Below are 23531 nucleotides of genomic sequence, written 5' to 3'. Positions count from 1 at the left end.
TCTCCAACTGCTACATTATTATAGGTAATGTATAACTACAAGTAACACCACCATGGAAAAGGAATGGCGTCGCTCTATTCGAACTCTTTCACCTACCTACATGAAAAAAACATACAAACAAAGAGAACGCCTTCAAAGTCCTCTGAAGCAATGTTGTGCTAAAAAATAACGTTTTATGACAAATGAATAAATACTTTTGTCCGAGCACTGATGCACGGTTTCCTGCCAGCAACATTTCCTATTTAAACATGCCACAGTTAATTAACATCCAAGGGAGTGACAAATCTAATCATCCAAAGTGTTTCACCATCAGAAATAAAATGTCTAGCATTATACCATTTGCAGGCAAAGCAGTCATTTACTTGGTCTCTGTCAATCAGATGCATATATTTACCCCAACTAAAAATCGACGATATCACCCGTGTAAGCTCCATAATAATATATCATATTTTTACATCATTTTTAGACAAAAGAGTGTTTTTTATTGACTCATAATGTAGTATCGATGGATACAATCATAACAAGCACATACTCGGACTCTGTATTGTTAGGATGCACACAACCAATACACAAAAAAATCATGCCATCAAATAGCAAAGTCAAATAAGACAAAGCTATGCCTAGGCGCATAAAAAAAGAAAGAAAATTAAGTCCCGAAGCGATCAAAACAGTGATCGATAATATACCACAGTGACCATTTGTACCATCTATCTTTTGACAACACATAGACTACGAGAAAAAGGTTCTTCAAAGACAACGCCTTCATGAAGGGAATGACACGCAAATGCCGTCATCGCCGGATCCAACCATCAAAGGTCAAATCATGTGTTTTCACCTTGAAGATCAGGTCGAGTAAACTCCAAGCAATGTCTCCATTAAGATAATGACGCAAAAGACGCCGCCGTTGACAAGTATAACCAACAAGGGCTAGACTTAGGGTTTTCACCCTAAAGCTCCAGACCGGGTTATATGATGTCTTCTCCACTTGCCACAAACCTATCAACTGCATAGGCGCACAGTCCGACAGATGACCATGCCCGGGCGAGCAGATAGTCAGGGCACACTCGGCCCATTGACGGGCCTGCTGGCCGACAGGCCACACTCGGTATAGCACACTATCACCTCACGATCTGGTAGTCGGTCCTTTCCAGTGTGTTCGATGTGTTCTTCCGTGGTATAGCTTGTTGTCGTGGAGACGGAGCTGCGGTGCAGTGACTCCAAGTGGTGATGATGACATGCTCTCGGTGGTCGTTTCCGTCAAACTCAGTCAATGCAAGCCCTGCATTTTCCCTCGTGAAGCTCATTGTCAAAGTTGGTGTTGTCGGTCAGTGACACTTGTGGCATGGGCTATAACGGGCTTCGTCAAGTTGTTTGCGGGGAATGACTTTGTTGGTGGAGCTCTAAGGTGAAGTCGGAATCACTTGTTCGAATGGGCGACAATGATGACAATCACACTAGCGACCCCTCGACGGATGCCTTTTTCTTCGTAGTTTTATGTTGTTCATATTGGTGACCTGGTCAGTCGGTGGTGTCCATGTCCATGGTAATATGGGTTGGGTTGTAATGGATTTAGCCTAGTTTCCGTAAATTAACCGGACAACTGACATTCCCGATGATGATGAGGTGTCTACGGTGACTTCGTAAATTTCAAAATGATATGCTAGCTTAGTCTTTCGGAGGTGCTCATAGGGATACGGTGTGCGTGTGTGCGTTCATAAGTGTGAGTGTATGCGCGTGTATATGAGCGCGTGTACTGTGTTCAATTTTTTTAATGAAAATTGAAATGACAAATATTCTGCCTCGTTTTTAAAAAGAAAAAGGAAAAACCTCAATTGACAAATCTCATCTTGGAGGGGCAAACCCGGTCGTGCCCCCGTCCTCCGTCCTCTGGCGGCTACTCCACCGTTCCTTCCTCCCGCCGACACTCTCCCCCGCGTACTCTGGCCGCGACCCCATTCATCCGCCGGAGGGGGCCGGGCCTTTCCCTCCTCCCGTTGCCCGCCCTCCCCTACATCCTCTGGCCGCGCCCACGGCCGGCTGCCGTGCGCAATGGAGCGGCCTGCAGATCCTGGTGCGGCTGATTCTTGCATCGGCAGAGGTAGATCCTGGTGCGGTGTAGTGTGCCGGCTCCGCCTCCACGCGATACAGGTGGGTGGTGGGTCCGAAGTCGGGACGGATTGGTATTGGAGACCGTGTCCGTCGTAACCGTGTGTGGTTGGTATTGGGGACGAGCTCGGTTTTGGATTCAGAAATAAGTAACGAGCACCGCCATCCGTCGCTTGCCACCTCGGGCACTTCTTCATCTTCAGACGGCGTTCTACCGGGCCTAAGCAGCCAGCCTCTTCCCACTCGCCGGAGCCGGAGCGATCCTCGCCGGTGCCGATGGCAGAGGCAGCTCTGGCAATACCTTCGATGGTCGACGGCCTTAAACCAGGGCAGAGGAAAGTTTTGTTCTGCGCGTTCAAGAGGAACTTGGTCCAAGAAGCTATGGTCTGTGTGTGTGCCAAACTATTCTTGAATTTATTTGTGCATCTGGAATCATCATGTTCCTAAATTGGTGACCTTCATTGTGTACATACAGGTGTCACAGTTTGCTCACTATGTCTCAGAACACTCAGCGTACGACTTTGACCATGGTGAGCAGAGTCCAGCAAGCACAATCGTAGGGATGGCTCAGGATTTTGTTGGCAGCAACAACATCAATCTTTTGGTGCCCTGCGGGCAGTTTGGCAACAGACTTTCGGTGGGTTAATTAGCTTTGTAACAAGCCAAGTACCCTATGATATCAACGACTTCTCATGCTTCTTTGCCTGCTTAAATTCATTTCAGGGGGGCAAATATGCGGATAAAGCACACCACATCTTCACCAGATTAGCACCTGTCACCCGTTTAATTTTTCCAAAGGACGAGATGCTCTTCTCAACTATCTGAATGAAGGACAGTCGATTGAACCCACTTGGTAACGTTATTATTATCTCTTTGAACATTCGTCCTTCAAGATGATCGATTTGTGTAAACTAAAATATGCCAACATTAATTGGTCCAGGTATCTGCCGGTCATTCCCATGGTTTTGGTCAATGGATGTAAAGGCTTTGGCCCTGGATGGAGCAGCCATGTCCCAAACTATAATCCAAGAGACATCATTGCTAACCTGAAAAGGTTGCTATATGGAGAGGCCGTCGTACCAATGGTCCCTTGGTACAAGGGGTTCAAGGTCCGTCAAATGCTTTTACTAGCGCAGCTTTTGGTCCTTAATTTGACAATTGATTATTGACGTAAATTTCCCATTAATAACCTCACAGGGCTCTGTGAAGGAGAAAAGCTCAAAGGCAGCTGGTGTCACATATACCATCACTGGCACTATAGAGGAAGTCGATGACACCAAGCTTAAAATTACTGAGCTTCCCATCCTACGCTGGACTAATGATTACAAACAATTTCTTGAATCCTTGTGTACGAGCAAGGACAAGGAACCACCGTTTCTGGAGGTAATTACTTGTACAAATAGTTCCTTCTCTTGAGTTTTAGATGTTTTGACTTTCTTCAGTTATAACCAATTTACAGGACATGAGGTCCAATTACGATCTTGCGAGCGTGGAGTTTGAGGTTATCATGAGTAAGCAAAACATGAGTATTGCTAAGAAACAAGGCCTTGAGAGGACATTGAAGCTGACAACCACAATAGGAACAACTAATATGCGCTTGGTTGACTCGGATGGTAAAATTCGAAAATATGACACCCCAGAGGACAGTGAGTAGATGATGTTAGGATTTAGTGACCTAAATTGTTCTATTCTTAGATGGACGAGACGCGCTGGCACGTCACGTACGTCGCGGACCTAGTGGCGGCGCGCGTGCTCACCGCCGCCGCCGGCGAGATCGTTCTCCGACACGCCACGCTTCACATGGTGCTGGTGGACTCGCGAGGCGTGATAGTGGACGCTCGATACCTGCGCAAGGGAGAGTGCATCGAGCCGGATCAGGTCATATCCTTCCCCTGTCACCAGGTTAGGGTTGACCGACCACCATGCAGCGGGTCGCTGGGAGTGGGGACATGCATGCAGGTGGGGGAGGAGGGGAGCCATGCAGCGGATGGATGTGCTCCATCTGGCAGCGCGCGAGATGCTGAGGTGGATCCATGGCGGCCCCGCCATGACGGGCCCAGATCTGACCAGGAGGATGTGCTGGACACGGGAGACGGAGGGGGAGCGGCTGCTTCTTATTCCCCAGCTACCCCCACTACCGGCTGCGATTCACATCTCGCTTATCTCTTTGGGCACCTTTGGGAGAAATCTAGGGTTCGCCATTCCCCATCCACTCCACGAGATTCCTTCGGCTGGTGGCGCGACAAGGTTGGCGGCGACAAGCGTTCCTTCGCTCAGGTGGCGGGTGAGCGCGCGCGTGGACACAGTGCGTCGCGTGCACTGATGGGAGATCGTGGCGGAGGCAGATCTGGAGGATGGCGCGACAACCCGATGCGTGGTGGGTTCGGGGCTGGACGCAAGGCGCCGCAGCAGAACCAGACGCGCCATATGGTGTGGTAGCGCCCAGATCCGCCACCGTCGTTGACTGGAGGGGCGGGATATGGGGGGGCTGAGGATCGATGGGAAGCTGCGGCATGGGCGGCGGGAGGGGATGCCAAGGGACAGCCTACGGCGACGACTTCGAAGGGCAAGGTGGCGCTCCCCGCTGTAGCTGATGCGCTAGATGCTCCGACCACCAAGATCAATGACAAGCTCTGCCTCAACTGCAACCTCCCAGGTCATTTTGCTCCTGCTGCCTTACTGTTCAATGTGAAAAGTGCAATAAACTTGGGCATATGGCACAGTTGTGTCAAACTCTGAGGCCTTGGGGAGTGCGTTCCTATTCTCTGTGGGTTTCAATCCCCTGGACAGGGCTTTTTCTATATACCTGATATGTGTGCTGCCAAGCAAAAGAGTGAAAAAACTAACAATGTGGTGATTATGATTGGGGGGGGGGGGGATGCTACGGCTAAAGAAATAGAATCTGAGTTTAATGGCTTCTTTGCTCATAAACCTGGCAAGAAGAAATGGAGTTGTACGGCTCGCACTATTGGCCATAATCAGTTTGTCATGCGCTTTCCTAATGCTAGTGAGGTGCAGAGGGCCTGCTGTTATGGGAAGCGCTTGCCATTGAAAGATGGGGCTGTTGTTGTTAGTATAAAACCCTGGTCAGCATCTGTGGGTGCTAAATGGGTAATGGAAAAAGCCTGGGTTAGGGTGAGCAATATTCCCCTAGAAAAAGATGCTCTGAGCACGCTGCCTATGCTGGAGCTCTGGTTGGTATTACCTTGGAAGTAGATGAATCCACACTTCACAAACCTGAGTATGTTAGAGTTCTCCTGGGATGCAGAGAGGTTAAGAAAATCCCTCCTTCTGCTGAGGGCATGCTGGGAGACCAATTTTATGACTTCTTTTATGAAGTTGAAAAAATTGTAAATGTGGGAGGTGAGAAAAATCAGTTCTCTATTACTGTATACAGCAGTGCCTCTCCTTCATTCCCAAAGAAAGCCAGGGTGGACTCATATCCTGCTTATTCTGATGGGCAAGGGGAAACTAGCATGTCTAGGGCTGGGAATTATACATCTCAACATTATGATAAGGGAGCGCAGAGGTTGGCTGCAGTGGTTGAGAGTGAGGAGGAGGGGGAAAGTGAGGAGGGGAACCATAATGAACTACTGATTGACACCATGGCCAGAGAATATGCAGCTGAAAAAATGTCATATTCTGATTCTTCTGTTGAAAGAGATTCAGATGGGAAAAATTCTGAAAAAAAGAGGGTGATATGATTAAGTCTCCTAATACTACTGACAACATGAAAAAAGGTGCTTGGGCTATCATCCAAACTCCTATTCCCTCTTCTCCGATGTTTCTACACTATGCTGGTGACACTTATGGAAAATCATTTCCTCCCTTGTCAGATTATGTGGTATGGCCATCTCTGCCTCATATTATGCCTATTGAAGAGGGATATGCAGAGGGAGGGGAAAGTTGCAGTGCATACACTGTAGAATCCCCATCTGGGTCCCTAATTCACGAAGCAATGGCTCCTGAAGGCAGGGCGTCGCGCAGGCAATACCAGAAGCTGATGCATGTGGAAGAGATGGCTACTATCAGGCTCAAGAAACGCGATGCTGAAGGTAAAAGTATGTTACACTCGAGCAATCAATTTTTTGTCTTGTCTGATGATGCTACTATTGTTCGGGCTTCCATGATGGGGATCCAAATACCTGATGATAACTTTGTTGGGGATCGTAGCAGAAATTCAAAATTTTCTACGCATCACCAAGATCAATCTATGGAGTAATCTAGCAATGAGGGGAAGGAGTGTGCATCTACATACCCTTGTAGATCGCTAAGCGGAAGCGTTCAAGTGAACGGGGTTGATGGAGTCGTACTCGTCGTGATCCAAATCACCGATGATCCTAGCACCGAATGGACGGCACCTTCGCGTTCAACACACGTACGGTTGGGAGACGTCTCCTCCTTGTTGATCCAGCAAGGTGAGAGGAGAAGTTGAGGGAAAACTCCGACAGCACGACGGCGTGGTGGTGATGGAGCTCGTGGTTCTCCGGCAGGGCTTCGCCAAGCACTACGGAGGAGGATGAGGTGTTGGAGGAGGAAGAGGGCTGCGCCAGGGGAAGGGTGCGGCTACCCTCTCTCTCCCTCACTATATATAGGGGGAAGGGAGGAGGGGGAGGCGCCCTAGGGTTCCCTAGGGGAGGGGCGGCGGCCACAGGGGAAACCCTAGATGGGTTTGGGCGCCCCCACCCCCTCGGAAACTTGCCCCCCAAGACGGGAGGGGCGGCTTCCCTAGGGGTGGCGCCCCCACCTCTCCTGGTTACGTGAGATGGGATGGGAGGGGCGCTCAGCCCCTTAGTGGGATGATGTGCCCTCTCCCCTTGGCCAATAAGGCCCCCCAACGCTTGCCGGGGCCTCCGAAACCCCTTTCGGACACGCTGGTCATCACCTGGTACCCCCGGAACAATTCCAGACTCCAATTCCCTTCGTCCAATATACCGATCTTCACCTCCGGACCATTACGGAGCTCCTCGTCATGTCCGGGATCTCATCCGGGACTCCGAACAACCTTCGGTAACCACATACTATTTCCCATAACAACTCTAGCGTCACCGAACCTTAAGTGTGTAGACCCTACGGGTTCGGGAACCATGCAGACATGACCGAGACAACTCTCCGGCCAATAACCAACAGCGGGATCTGGATACCCATGATGGCTCCCACATGTTCCACGATGATCTCATCGGATGAACCACGATGTCGAGGATTCAATCAATCCCGTATACTATTCCCTTTGTCCAGCGGTATTGTACTTGCGCGAGATTCGATCGTCGGTATCCGATACCTTGTTCAATCTCATTACCGGCAAGTCTCTTTACTCGTTCCGTAACACATCATCCCGTGATCAACTCCTTGGTCACATTGTGCACATTATGATGATGTCCTACCGAGTGGGCCCAGAGATACCTCTCCGTCACACGGAGTGACAAATCCCAGTCTCGATTCGTGCCAACACAACAGACACTTTCAGAGATACCCGTAGTGCACCTTTATAGCCACCCAGTTACGTTGTGACGTTTGGTACACCCAAAGCATTCCTACGGTATCCGGGAGTTGCACAATCTCATGGTCTAAGGAAATGATACTTGACATTAGAAAAGCTTTAGCATACGAACTACATGATCTTTGTGCTAGGCTTAGGATTGGGTCTTGTCCATCACATCATTCTCCTAATGATGTGATCCCGTTATCAACGACATCCAATGTCCATGGTCAGGAAACCGTAACCATCTATTGATCAACGAGCTAGTCAACTAGAGGCTTACTAGGGACATGGTGTTGTCTATGTATCCACACATGTATCTGAGTTTCCTATCAATACAATTCTAGCATGGATAATAAACGATTATCGTGAACAAGGAAATATAATAATAACTAATTTGTTATTGTCTCTAGGGCATATTTCCAACAGTCTCTCACTTGCACTAGAGTCAATAATCTAGTTCACATCGCCATGTGATTAACACTCACAGGTCACATCGCCATGTGACCAACATCCAAAGAGTTTACTAGAGTCAATAATCTAGTTCACATCACTATGTGATTAACACTCAATGAGTTCTGGGTTTGATCATGTTATGCCTGTGAGAGAGGTTTTAGTCAACGGGTCTGCAACATTCAGATTCGTATGTACTTTGCAAATCTCTACGCTATATTTGGAGCCATTTCAAATAACTGTTCTACTTGGAGCTATTCTAAATTGTTGCTCCATTATACGTATCCGGTATCTCTACTCAGAGCTATCCGGATAGGTGTTAAGCTTGCATCGACGTAACTCTTTATGTCGAACTCTTTATCACCTCCATAACCGAGAAACATATCCTTATTCCTCTAAGGATAATTTTGACCTCTATCTGGTGATCTACTCCTAGATCACCTTTGTACCCTCTTGCCAGACATGTGGCAAGGCACACATCAGGTGCGGTACTCAGCATGGCATACCGTATAGAGCCTATGACAAAAGCATAGGGGACGACCTTCGTCCTTCCTCTTTCTCCTGCCGTGGTCGAGCCTTAAGTCTTAACTTCATACTTTACAACTCAGGCAAGAACTCCTTCTTTGACTGATCCATCTTGAACACCTTCAAGATCATGTCAAGGTATGTGCTCTTTTGAAAGTACCATTAAGCATTTCGATCTATCTTGATGCTCAATGTTCAAGTAGCTTAATCTAGGTTTTCCATTGAAAAACACTTTTCAAATAACCCTATATGCTTTCCAGAAATTCTACATCATTTCTGATCAACAATATGTCAACAACATATACTCATCAGAAATTCTATAGTGCTCCCACTCACTTCTTTTGAAATACAAGTTTCTCATAAACTTTGTATAAACCCAAAATCTTTGATCATCTCATCAAAGTGTACATTCCAACTCTGAGATGCTTACCCCAGTCCTTAGAAGGATTGCTGGAGCTTTGCATACTTGTTAGCATCTTTCAGGATCGACAAAATCTTCTGGTTGTATCACATACAACCTTTCCTCAAGAAAATCATCAAGGAAACAGTATTTTGACATCCTATCTGCAAGATTTCATAAATAATGCAGTACCTGCTAATTCCAACAGACTCTTAGCATCGCTACAAGTGAGAAAGTCTCATCGTAGTCAACTCCTTGAACTTGTCGGAAAACATCTTAACGACACGTCGAGCTTTCTTAATGGTGATACCTACCATCTTTGTCTGTCTTTCTTTTAAAATCCATATGTACCCAACAACCTTACGACCATCAAGTAGTTCTTCCAAAGTCTACACTTTGTTTTCATACATGGATCCTCTCTCGGATTTTATGGCCTCGAGCCATTTTTCGGAATCCGGGCCCACCATCGCTTCTCCATCGCTCGTAGGTTCATTGTTGTCTAGCAACATGACTTCCAAGACAGGATTACGTACCACTCTGAAGTAGTATGCATCCTTGTCGTCCTACGAGGTTTGGTAGTGACTTGATCCGAAGTTTCATGATCACTATCATAAGCTTCCACTTCAATTGGTGTAGGTGCCACATGAACAACTCCCTGTGCTCTGCTACACACTAGTTGAAGTGATGGTTCAATAACCTCATCAAGTCTCCACCATCCTCCCACTCAGTTCTTTCGAGAGAAACTTTTCCTCGAGAAAGGACCCGATTCGAGAAACAATCCCTATTGCTTTCAGATCTGAGACAGGAGGTATACCCAACTATTTTGGGTGTCCTATGAAGATGCATTTATCCGCTTTGGGTTCGAGCTTATCAGCCTGAAACTTTTTCACATAAGCGTCGCAGCCCCAAACTTTTAAGAAATGACAGCTTAGGTTTTCATACGGTGTCGACTCAAACAGAATTGCGTGGTGCCCTATTTAAAGTGAATGTGGTTGTCTCTAATGCCTAACCCATAAACTATAGTGGTAATTTGATAATAGACATCATGGTATGCATCATATCCAATAGGGTGCAGTTATGATGTTCGGGCACACCATCACACTACGGTGTTCCAGGTTGTATCAGCTGTGAAACCATTTCCACAATGTCTTAATTCTGTGCCAAACTCGTAATTCAGATATTCATCTCTATGATCATATCATAGATATTTTATCCTTTTGTCACGACGATCTTTCAACTTCACCTTCAAATTACTTGAACCTTTCAATAATTCAGACTCGTGATTCATCAAGTAAATATACTCAAATCATTTGTGAAGTAAGAACATAACGATATCCACTACATGCCTCGGCACTCATTGGACTGTACACATCAAGATGTATTACTTCCAACAAGCTGCTTTCTTGTTCCATCTTACTGAAAAACGAGGCCTTTCAGTCATCTTGCCCATGCGGTATGAATTGCATGTCTCAAGTGATTCAAAATCAAGTGAGTCCAAAGATCCATCAACATGGAGCTTCTTCATGTGTTTTATACCAATATGACTCAAATTGCAGTGCCACAAGTATGTGGTACTATCATTACTATCTTATATCTTTTGGCATGAACATGTGTATCACTACGATCGGGATTCAATAAACCATTCATTTTAGGTGCAAGACCATTGAAGGTATTATTCAAATAAATAGAGTAACCATTATTCTCCTTAAACGAATAACCGTATTGCGATAAACATAATCCAATCATGTCTATGCTCAACGCAAACACCAAATAACAATTATTTAGGTTTAACACCAATCTCGATGGTAAAGGGAGTATGCGATGCTTGATCACATCAACCTTGGAAACACTTCCAAACCATATCGTAATCTCACCTTTAGCTAGTCTGTGTTTATTCCGTAGCCTTTTATTTCGAGTTACTAACACTTAGCAACTGAACCGGTATCTATTACCATGGTGCTACTAGGAGTACTAGTAAAGTACACATCAATATAATGTATATCCAATATACTTCTGTCGACCTTGCCAGCCTTCTCATCTACCAAGTATCTAGGGTAGTTCTGCTTCAGTGACTATTCCCCTCATTACAGAAGCACTTAGTCTCGGGTTTGGGTTCAACCTTGGGTTTCTTCACTAGAGCAGCAACTGATTTGCCGTTTCATCAAGTATCCCTTCTTTCCCTTGCCCTTCTTGAAACTAGTGGTTTTACTAACCATCAAAAATTGATGCTCCTACTTGATTTCTACTTTCGCGGTGTCAAACATCGCGAATTGCTCAAGGATCATCATGTCTATCCCTGATATGTTATAGTTCATCACGAAGCTCTAGTATCTTGGTGGCAGTGACTTTGGAGAAACATCACTATCTTATCTGGAAGATTAACTCCCACTCGATTCAAGCGATTGTAGTACTCATACAATCTGAGCACATGCTCAACGATTGAGCTTTTCTCCTTAGTTTGCAGGCTTAGGAAACTTGTCAGAGGTCTCATACCTCTTGACGCGGGCACTTGCCTGAAATCCCAATTTCAGTCCTTGGAACATCTCATATGCTCTGCGATGTTTCAAAAACGTCTTTGGTGCCTCAATTCTAAACCATTTAGCATTACGCACTGAACTATCATGTAGTCATCAAAACGTGTATGTCAGATGTTCGCAACATCCATAACCGACGTTCGAGGTTTAGCTCATTGAGCGGTGCATTAAGAACATAATCCTTCTGCGCAGCAATGAGGACAATCCTCAGTATACGGACCCAGTCCGCATAATTGCTACCATCAACTTTCAACTAAATTTTCTCTAGGAACATATCTAAAACAGTAGAACTAAAGCGTAAGCTATGACATAATTTGCAAAGTCATTTCGACTATGTTCATGATAATTGAGTTCATCTGATTATTTCATGAACTCCCACTCAGATAGACATCCCTCTAGTCATCTAAGTGAAACATGATCCGAATCGACTAGGCCGTGTCCGATCATCACGTGAGACAGACTAGTCATCAACGGTGAACATCTCATGTTGATCGTATCTTCTATACGACTCATGTTCGACCTTTCGGTCTTCCGTGTTCCGAGGCCATGTCTGTACATGCTAGGATCGTCAAGTCAACCTAAGTGTTTCGCATGTGTCCCGAGGCCATGTCTGTACATGCTAGGCTCGTCAACACCCGTTGTATTCGAACGTTAGAATCTATCACACCCGATCATCACATGGTGCTTCGAAACAACGAACCTTCGCAATGGTGCACAGTTAGGGGGAACACTTTTCTTGAAATTTTAGTGAGGGATCATCTTATTTAAGTTACCGTCGTTCTAAGAAAATAAGATGTAAAACATGATAAACATCACATGCAATCAAATAGTGACATGATATGGCCAATATCATTTTGCTCCTTTTGATCTCCATCTTCGGGGCTCACTGATCATTGTTGTCACTGGCATGACACCATGATCTCCATCATCATGATCTCCATCATCGTGTCTTCTTGAAGTTGTCTCGTCATCTATTACTTCTACTACTATGGCTAACGCTTTAGCAATAAAGTAAAGTAATTACATGACGTTTATGTTGACACGCAGGTCATAAATAAATTAAGACAACTCCTATGGCTCCTGCCGGTTGTCATACTCATCGACATGCAAGTCGTGATTCCTATTACAAGAACATGATCAATCTCATACATCACATATATCATTCATCACATCCTTTTGGCCATATCACATCACAAGGCATATGCTGCAAAAACAAGTTAGACGTCCTCTAATTGTTGTTGCAAGTTTTTACGTGGCTGCTATAGGTTTCTAAAAAGAACGTTTCTTACCTACGCCCAAACCACAACGTGATATGCCAATTTCTATTTACCCTTCATAAGGACCATTTTCATCGAATCCGATCCGATTAAAGTGGGAGAGACAGACACCCGCTAGCCACCTTATGCAACTACTGCATGTCAGTCGGTGGAACCAGTCTCACGTAAGAGTACGTGTAAGGTCGGTCCGGGCCGCTTCATCCCACGATGCCGCCGAATCAAGATAAGACTAGTAACGGCAAGGAAATTGGCAATATCGACGCCCACAACTGCTTTGTGTTCTACTCGTGCATAGAAACTACGCATAGACCTAGCTCATGATGCCACTGTTGGGGATCGTAGCAGAAATTCAAAATTTTCTATGCATCACCAAGATCAATCTATGGAGTAATCTAGCAACGAGGGGAAGGAGAGTGCATCTACATACCCTTGTAGATCGCTAAGCGGAAGCGTTCAAGTGAACGGGGTTGATGGAGTCGTACTCGTCGTGATCCAAATCACCGATGATCCTAGCGCTGAACGGACGGCACCTCCGCATTCAACACACATACGGTTGGGAGACGTCTCCTCCTTGTTGATCCAGCCAGGTGAGAGGAGAAGTTGAGGGAAAACTCCGACAGCACGACGGCGTGGTGGTGATGGAGCTCGTGGTTCTCCGGCAGGGCTTCGCCAAGCACTACAGAGGAGGATGAGGTGTTGGAGGAGGAAGAGGGCTGCGCCAGGGGAAGGGTGCGGCTACCCTCTCTCTCCCTCACTATATATAGGGGGAAGGGAGGAGGGGGAGGCGCCCTATGGTTCCCTAGGGGAGGGGCGGCGGCCACAGGGGAAACCCTAGACGGGTTTGGGCGCCCCCACCCCCTAGGAAACTTGCCCCCCAAGCCGGGAGGGGCGGCTGCCCTAGGGGTGGCACCCCCACCTCTCCTAGTTACGTGAGATGGGGTGGGAGGGGCGCTCAGCCCCTTAGTGGGATGATGTGCCCTCTCCCCTTGGCCAATAAGGCCCCCCAACGCTTGCCGGGGCCTCCGAAACCCCTTTCGGACACGCTGGTCATCACCTGGTACCCCCGGAACAATTCCAGACTCCAATTCCCTTCGTCCAATATACCTATCTTCACCTCCGGACCATTCCGGAGCTCCTCGTCATGTCCGGGATCTCATCCGGGACTCCGAACAACCTTCGGTAACCACATACTATTTCCCATAACAACTCTAGCGTCACCGAACCTTAAGTGTGTAGACCCTACGGGTTCGGGAACCATGCAGACATGACCGAGACAACTCTCCGGCCAATAACCAACAGCGGGATCTGGATACCCATGATGGCTCCCACATGTTCCATGATGATCTCATCGGATGAACCACGATGTCGAGGATTCAATCAATCCCGTATACAATTCCCTTTGTCCAGCGGTATTGTACTTGCCCGAGATTCGATCGTCGGTATCCGATACCTTGTTCAATATCGTTACCGGCAAGTCTCTTTAATCGTTCCGTAACACATCATCCCGTGATCAACTCCTTGGTCACATTGTGCACATTATGATGATGTCCTACCGAGTGGGCCCAGAGATACCTCTCCGTCACACGGAGTGACAAATCCCAGTCTCGATTCGTGTCAACCCAACAGACACTTTCGGAGATACCCGTAGTGCACCTTTATAGCCACCCAGTTACGTTGTGACGTTTGGTACACCCAAAGCATTCCTATGGTATCCGGGAGTTGCACAATCTCATGGTCTAAGGAAATGATATTTGACATTAGAAAAGCTTTAGCATACGAACTACACGATCTTTGTGCTAGGCTTAGGATTGGGTCTTGTCCATCACATCATTCTCCTAATGATGTGATCCCGTTATCAACGACATCCAATGTCCATGGTCAGGAAACCGTAACCATCTATTGATCAACGAGCTAGTCAACTAGAGGCTTACTAGGGACATGGTGTTGTCTATGTATCCACACATGTATCTGAGTTTCCTATCAATACAATTCTAGCATGGATAATAAACGATTATCATGAAAAGGAAATATAATAATAACTAATTTGTTATTGCCTCTAGGGCATATTTCCAACAAACTTTGCTACTATTGATGTGTTACATGAATTAGAATTGTCTAGAAATTTACTCCGAGACAAGAAAGTTGAGAATAATCCTGAACCTATTACTGTCAATGATGGTTTAGGAAATGACACACCTCTGTTACTAACATGGGATAATGAAAGAATAGAGGATGAAGAACTTTATACCCTTGTGCAGTCCAGGCAGGAAAGGAAAAAGGCACAGTATTAGTAAAAAGTAAATATCTTATCTCCTAAACATAGTGATAGACCTGTCACTAGGAGTCAAAAGAAAAAAGGGAATGGTGGGGATGCCCTGAATCTTGGCAGACCCACTAGGGAGAGGGGGAAACCTGAGAGATATAAATGATAGGAGTATTTTGGAACTGTAGGGGGCAGGTAAGAAGGGCATGTCTACCTGCCTCACTGATATGATTAATGCCAATAATGTTGATTTTATTGGTCTTCAAGAGACTATGAAAAAGTCTTATAAACCTTCCTTTTTTAGGAAGTTAGATCCTGGACAAAGTTTCTATTGGGAATGGATTCCCTCTTGAGGCAAATCTAGAGGCATTCTCTGTGGTGTTAATAAAGACAAGTTTGACCTTATTGATGTTAAGCATGGAAAATATATCATTCAGTTGGACCTATTGGATAAAAACATGAAATGCTGCTGGTCCTTGATGGTAGTATATGGAGCAGCTCAGGATGAGATTAAGCCCGAGTTTATTGCTGAATTATCTCATATGTGTCATGCCACTCGTATCCCTTACTTAGTGGGTGGGGATTTCAATATACTTCGTCACAGCGGTGAGAAGAATAAAAGGACGCCCATGTCTCATTTCTCGGATGTGTTTAATTCTGTCATCCATTTTCTTGGGCTTAGGGAGATCTGCATGTCTGGAGGGGTATACACGTGGTCGAACAAGCAGGAGAATCCCACTCTGGAGAAGCTGGATAGAGTTCTAATGTCACCAGATTGGGAAGACTTATATCCTCTTGTCTCGGTTAGCAAACTAGTTAAGGACCTATCTGATCACAACCCCCTGTTATTGGATGGGGACGGGCTGCAGCTAGAGCACCAGGGAATAGGTGCTTTAGATTTGATAACAACTGGCTGAATAATCCAGCCTTTCTACCTTTGGTTGCTGATATTTGGTCGAAACCTTTGTATACTGATGATCCCATAGATACCCTGAATATTAAACTGAAAAGAGTTAAGAAGTTTTTTAAAGGGTGGGGTTCTAACATATTTGGACATGACAAAATTAAGAGAAATATTATCAGACTTGAATTGCAAGAATTGGAAAAGCTTGAGGAAACTGTTGGGCTGTGTGGTGAGGCTTATACCAGAAAGCTGGATATATTGAATGAACTAAATAATATGTATGTGGGGGAAGAGTTTTTTTGGCACCAATTCTCTAATGAGAGATGGCTATTGAAAGGAGACAATAATACTGGTTTTTTCCATAAAGTGGCCAATGGGAGACGTAGGAAAACATTCGATGGTCTCACTTAAATGTGGAGCAACTATTATAGAAGGGACAAAAAATCTCTTAGCTCATGCTACTGAGTACTCTAAAGATCTCTTTGGACCAGTTCCTGGTAATCTATGTCATATAGATGAAAACCTTTGGTCACAAGAGGAAAAAATTACTTCGGAAGACAATGATGACTTGACTCGACCTTTTTCTATTGATGAAATTAAAAAGGCCCTTTTTGATATGAAATCTAACCGTGCCCCTGGACCGGATAATATACCCGTTGAATTCTATCAACATTGTTGGGATGTTGTAGCCCCGGACCTATTGGCCTTATTTGAATGGTTTTATGAAGGGAGATTGGATGTGCAAAGGCTGAATTATGGCATTATTACTCTTTTGCCGAAATCTGCTGACGCTAGTAAGATCCAGCAATATAGGCCAATATGTTTGCTTCATTGTCCATACAAGCTTATTACCAAGGTTATGGACATTAGGGCTAGTAAATATGCTTATAAGCTATTCAACATTCAGCAAAATGCGTTCATCAAAGGGAGGCATATAGTAGATAGCATATTATCTTTACATGAAGTTTTGCACCATACTCATATTAAAAAACAGGTTGGGGTTGTTCTTAAGCTTGATTTTGAGAAAGCTTTGACAAAGTCAATTGGGAGTTTCTGCTTGAATGTCATGAAAAACGTGTTGGGGAACGTAGCAGAAATTCAAAATTTTCCTACGCGTCACCAAGATCTATCTATGGAGAAACCAGCTACGAGTAGAAGGAGAGTGCATCTACATACCCTTGTAGATCGCTAAGCGGAAGCGTTCAAGAGAACGGGGTTGAAGGAGTCGTACTCGTCGTGATTCAAATCACCGGAGATCCTAGTGCCGAACGGACGGCACCTCCGCGTTCAACACACGTACAGCCCGGTGATGTCTCCCACGCCTTGATCCAGCAAGGAGAGAGGGAGAGGTTGAGGAAGACTCCATCCAGCAGCAGCACAACGGCGTGGTGGTGATGGAGGAGTGTGGCTATCCTGCAGGGCTTCGCCAAGCACCACGGGAGAGGAGGACGACTTGGGAGAGGGGGAGGGCTGCGCCAGAACTTCGTCTATAGCTCCCATGCGCCTCCCCACTATATATAGGGGTGGAGGGGCTGGTTTCTTGCCCTCCAAGTCCATTGGGGCGTTGGCCAAGGTGGGAGGAAAGAAATCCCATCATTTCCTTCCCCACCGATTGTTATCCCCCCTTTTAGGGATCTTGATCTTATCCCTTCGGGATATGATCTTATTCCTTCTAAGGGGGGATCTTGGTGCGCCTTGACCAGGGGTGTGGGGCCTTGCCCCACTACCCACGTTCATGTGGGTCCCCCATGCAGGTGGGCCCCACTCCGGAACCTTCTAGAACCTTCCCGGTACAATACCGAAAAATCCCGAACATTTTCCGGTGGCCAAAATAGGACTTCCCATATATAAATCTTTACCTCCGGACCATTCCGGAACTCCTCGTGATGTCCGGGATCTCATCCGGGACTCCGAACAACATTCGGTAACCACATACAAACTTCCTTTATAACCCTAGCGTCATCGAACCTTAAGTGTGTAGACCCTACGGGTTCGGGAGACATGTAGACATGACCGAGACGTTCTCCGGTCAATAACCAACAGCGGGATCTGGATACCCATGATGGCTCCCACATGTTCCACGATGATCTCATCGGATGAACCACGATGTCAATGACTTATTCAATCCCGTATTCAATTCCCTTTGTCTATCGGTATGTTACTTGCCCGAGACTCGATCGTCGGTATCCAATACCTTGTTCAATCTCGTTACCGGCAAGTCACTTTACTCGTTCCGTAACACATCATCCCGTGATCAACTCCTTGGTCACATTGCGCATATGATGATGTCCTACCGAGTGGGCCCAGAGATACCTCTCCGTTTACACGGAGTGACAAATCCCAGTCTCGATCCGCATAAAACAATAGATACTTTCGGAGATACCTGTAGTGCACCTTTATAGTCACCCAGTTACGTTGTGACGTTTGATACACCCAAAGCACTCCTACGGTATCCAGGAGTTACACACTCTCATGGTCAAAGGAAGAGATACTTGACATTGGCAAAGTTCTAGCAAACGAACTACACGATCTTTGTGCTAGGCTTAGGATTGGGTCTTGTCCATCACATCATTCTCCTAATGATGTGATCCCGTTATCAACGACATCCAATGTCCATAGCCAGGAAACCATGACTATCTGTTGATCACAACGAGCTAGTCAACTAGAGGCTCACTAGGGACATATTGTGGTCTATGTATTCACACGTGTATTACGATTTCCGGATAATACAGTTATAGCATGAATAAAAGACAATTATCATGAACAAGGAAATATAATAATAACACTTTTATTATTGCCTCTAGGGCATATTTCCAACAAAACGTGGGTTTAACCAAAAATGGTGTAGTTGGGTAGCTCAAATTCTTAAGAATGGGACGGTTAGTGTTAAAATCAATGATGAGTTGTGTCCTTATATTCAAAGTGCGAAAGGGGTCAGGCAGGGAGACCCAAACTCTCCTTTCCTCTTTAATATTGCAGCAGAGTGCTTAACTAAGATGATGACTTCTGCCCAAAAAAATGGTCTCATCAAAGGGTTGGCCTCTGATCTGATTGGGAATGGTGTGGGTATATTACAATATGCGGATCATACAGTTATCTGTTTCGAGCATGACATTGACAAGGCTGTCAATGTTAAACTCCTGCTATACTTATTTGAACTAATGTTGGGGCTGAAAATTAACTTTGATAAGAGTGAGATTGTTGTTATAGGTGGGGATAATGAGACTGATGCAACATACGCTGATATGTTTGGGTGTCAGGTGGGGAATTTACCTATGAGATACCTGGGTGCCCCTGTCACTTATTCCACTTTGAAAAATATAGAGTTGGACTTTTTGGACGCTAAGATGATTAAAAAACTTGATGCTTGGATTGCATATTCAGCATCATCTGGGGCTAGATTGACTCTGTTAAATTCCAGTCTGGATGGAATCCCATCATATCTTATGTCTATGTTTTTGTTCAACAAAACTTTTATTGAAAAAATGGACAAACACCGTAGAAGATTTTTTTGGAGGAGAAAAAATAAAAAGCGTGCTTACCATATGGTGAAATGGGCTAGGGTTTGCCGATCCAAAAGTATTGGGGGATTGGGACTCAAAGATCTCCATAAACAAAATATTAGCCTCTTAACAAAATGGTGGTGGAAGCTTGAGACTTGTGATGGGCTGTGGCAACGTATTATTCGTGCCAAATACTTTAAAAACAGGACTGTAGCTAATATTCGTAGCCGCTTTTTTGACTCTCCTTGCTGGAAGGCAATAATGAAAGTAAAAGAGACGTATATGGCTGGAAGGGTCGTCCAGATCAATAGTGGTAATCTGGCTAGGGTGTGGCACGACCAATGGCTGGATGAAAAACCTTTGCGAGATAAGATGCCTGTCTTATTTAGTATATGTCAAGATCAGGATGGGACTATTGCTGAGTTTGTGGCAAAGGACTATAAACTGGGGTTCAGACGGAGACTGTTTGGAGAGGTTAATGATCAGTGGGACTGGGTGGTCTCTGTGGCTAAAAAATATACCCTAAACACCTCCCCTGATGTAGTTTCATGGAGCCTTAATAAGAAGAAGAGGTTCTCCACCAAATCAGTTTATGAGTGGTTGGAAAGGGATTTGGCTGGTCCGAATAACAAATGGATTTGGAAAGCTAGTATCCCTTTAAAAATTAAAATTTTCTTGTGGCAGTTGTTTCAAAATGCTGTGCTTACACGGGATAACTTGTGGAAAAGGGGCTAGCCTGGAAATCCTGCTTGTTCCTTCTGCAATAACATGGAAGATGCTAATCATCTATTTTTTACATGTTCACTTGCTCGAACTGTATGGGGGGTCTTGGGTGTAACAGTTGGGGCTTCCTGTTGCCCTCGATCACTGTGGCAATGTTGGGCGTGGCTTTATAAATTCTTTCCAGGCGGAAAGAAATTCTATATGATTATTATTGCCGCAATTTTCTGGGGGATTTGGTGCCTCCGGAACAAAGTTACTTTTGATAAGTACAATGCTCGTACTCCGCTGGAGGCTGTTTTCAGTGCTTGTTGTTTTATGTTATACTGGGCAGGACTGCTGAAAGAAGAAGATAGGATGAGGTTCCAGGCTGGGGTGAAAAGACTGGCGTTTGCGGCAGCGGCTCTGGCAGACAGGTCGTACACACAGGGGAGGATGCTGCTGAGGGATGGAGATGAAGTTCAGATTGACTAGCTTGGTCATCTCGCCAGTTTCGCCGATTCCACTGGGGTTTGATGCCCGTTCTGGTGTTTGTCAGAAGTTGATTCGCAGTTGCCTTATGCCTATCCTGGGTGGCTGCGTAGTTTCTTCCATATACTTTGCTGTCTAGGATAGTAGCTTGTTAGTGTCGTCAGGTTTTCGCCCCATGGCGGTTGAGCCGTTTTAGGGTCTTCTTGTTGTGGGTTTCCTGGCGGTGCTCCAGCTCGCTCTACCCCTTTTAGTCCTATTTGGGTTCTGGTGGTCGTTTTATTTTGGATGTGGTTCCTAGAGACATGTTGAAACTGAACCTATGTACTTCCGTTGATTGCAAAATTAATGGAAAGGGGTGTGAGCCTGGTTGGAAAAAAAGAGGACAGTGAGTATCTCTATCTAATATGCACCTGTATTGACCCCTTATCTTCTTGTGGACTTGAATCTGAAATTATGTTGCATTTTCAGTACTTACAGATTTCTTCAAACTGAGGCTCCAATTCTACGGCAAAAGAGAGGTACTTGTTGATTTTCCCTCTGTCATGATGATTTTCATGTGCAAACTGACACATTAACTAATTTATGTTGTGCAGGTAGTAATGTTGTAAAATATTGGGGAAGAGTTGTTGATGCTTAAGAACAAGTTGAAATTTATTCTTCTGTTATCTCCGGGGACATCAAACTGTTTAAGAGGAACAGAGCAGAGCAATTCCTGGAGCTTAAGCAGAAGGGGTATGAACCATTCCCAAAGAGAAACAATACGGCCGAGCCAGTTGCTGTTGGAGGAGCTACAGAAGTGGATGAAGGAGTTCATGTGAGCGATTATGAGTATCTTTTAGCCATGGCAGTTGGTACTTGTACTCCCGAGAAGGTACAGGAGCTCATCACACAACAGAAGAAATTAGAGGACAAAGCAGAAAGTCTGGGCAAAGCAAATCTAAAAACTATGTGGCTGAGAGACGTTGATGCCCTTGAAAAGGAACTGGATGTAATTAAGCAGTGATCCTCTCTAATATTTTGCTCGGTGCTATGTGTTTCACTTCTTCTCACTCACTGATTTTGATGCAGGTTATTGATGCAAAATTTGAGGCTGAATAGAAGGAGATGAGATGTTGGCGGAAAAAAAAACCTCAACACGAGAAGGCGTCTCAAGCAGCACCCAAGATAATGGCAGCCAAATCTCACAAGGTACAAAGTAACGCAAGAAGTGATACAATTCTTAAGCAAGAGACTACCGGGCAGTATTGTGTGTGTTGGTGTTTATTCGCTGTTTTCACATATCAATTTAACAATTTCATAGGCAAGCGCACTGGTGGCGGTGAGAGATAACGAGGATGAAGTGCTGGAACGAAAAGAGTGTTTTCTGGTTGCTTATAATCTCGACTCCTCTCCAGAACATAGTGGTAATGCTCATGTACAATCTTCTGTTTGTGCTCATGAAACACTCCATCTCTTACAGAAGCTTGAACTTTATGGCGTGGCCACTTGTGCAGCCATGGAAGCTGAGACTACAGAAGGACAACAAAAAGGAAAGAAGAGGAAGGAGCCAAGCAAAATAGGATACAATTCAAGTGCTCCTCCTGGGATGAAGGTGCGAAAGATGAGGGCCTCCCACTTCAACAACAAGAGCAGCTTGGTTTGGTAGAGAGTTGCACGAACTTCAATAGTAACCAAAGATATCGACGCGGCGAGAAGGATAACATTCAACGACACATGCTATCTGTATTTGGGGTGACAAATTGTTAACCAGCTGCTACATTACAGATAATTGTAAACTCTATTAACTATCTGCTACCTTGTACAAACTTAAAAACAAAGAGGACATCTTACATGTCTGGTGAAGCAAATGTTGTGTTTAGAAAATAAAGTTTATGGAAGAATGGATATTTTTGTCCAAGCACTGATGTGCTGATGCCAGCACCATTTCCTATTTAAACAAGACAAAATTAATTAGCATGAAAGGGAGTGACAATGTAATCACCCAAAGTGTTCATCAGAAAATAAATGTCTGGCACCAAAGAATCTCACACATTATTATATCATTAGCAAGCAAAGTGGTCATTTACTTGATCACTTATCATGTCTTTTATAGAATGGTCATAGCATTTTTTCCCCTTCTCAACACTACATGAACTAATCTTAAGTAAATCAGAGAAGCTGCCATAGTACAGCATAGCTCCAAACTAAAAATGGTACACGCGTCATTCAAGAATATGAGAACCAAACCCAAATCCCCTGTTCCATAGTACTCATACAAGCAACAAAATACTGATTCAATGCTTATGAAGGCACCACACCACCAATCTCATATTGAAGTGACATGTGCAGTGATTGTAATAACTCTGCATACAACAATCAGTTTGACTTGCTGACTATTCATATTATACTCCATGAGTTCTGTTACTATAAATATCTGTCCCTCCAGATATGTCTGAAATTTCAATACTATGCTTCAATATCCACTCCTTGTTTCAGTCCTTGGGAACATAAACTAGTAGTCGCACTGCAACACCACTTTCATCTCTCTGAAAACTGGAATAATGCAAGCAGCCTTGTGACTCCTGAAGAAAACCATTACAGATGACCAGGGATAGGTAAGGTTGTCCATGTTTCCCCCTCGATCAGTGTCCACCGCTGCTAGACAAGGGGATGAGTTACCGCCGTAGGCATGAAAATGCAAGCAGCAATTGAGGAAAACAGTAGACTGGTACAGAAGACCATCATGCCAAATATTCTCCTTCAATCTATTTCCTTTGCAAAACCATCTGCATCTTCCCGTTTCCAACGAATACACCACCACTACAATGAGAAAACGGTCATTGCCGTCATCCGGCAACAACACAAACAACAACCCAAACACATGGAACTATGGAAGTAGGGAGACAGTGTTGGATCG

At 45.0% G+C, this 23531-nt stretch overlaps 1 pseudogene; it reads left to right on the top strand.

Annotated features, from left to right (window-relative positions):
* The first annotated feature begins 2049 nt into the window (after positions 1–2049).
* Positions 2050–21733, top strand: LOC119333882 (annotated as a pseudogene).
* Positions 21734–23531: the final 1798 nt, after the last annotated feature.

This window comes from Triticum dicoccoides, chromosome 7A (genome assembly GCF_002162155.2).
Source record: "Triticum dicoccoides isolate Atlit2015 ecotype Zavitan chromosome 7A, WEW_v2.0, whole genome shotgun sequence".
Lineage (NCBI taxonomy): Eukaryota > Viridiplantae > Streptophyta > Magnoliopsida > Poales > Poaceae > Triticum > Triticum dicoccoides.
Note: the sequence above shows the minus strand (reverse complement) of the source record. Positions and strands in the feature narration are given on the sequence as shown.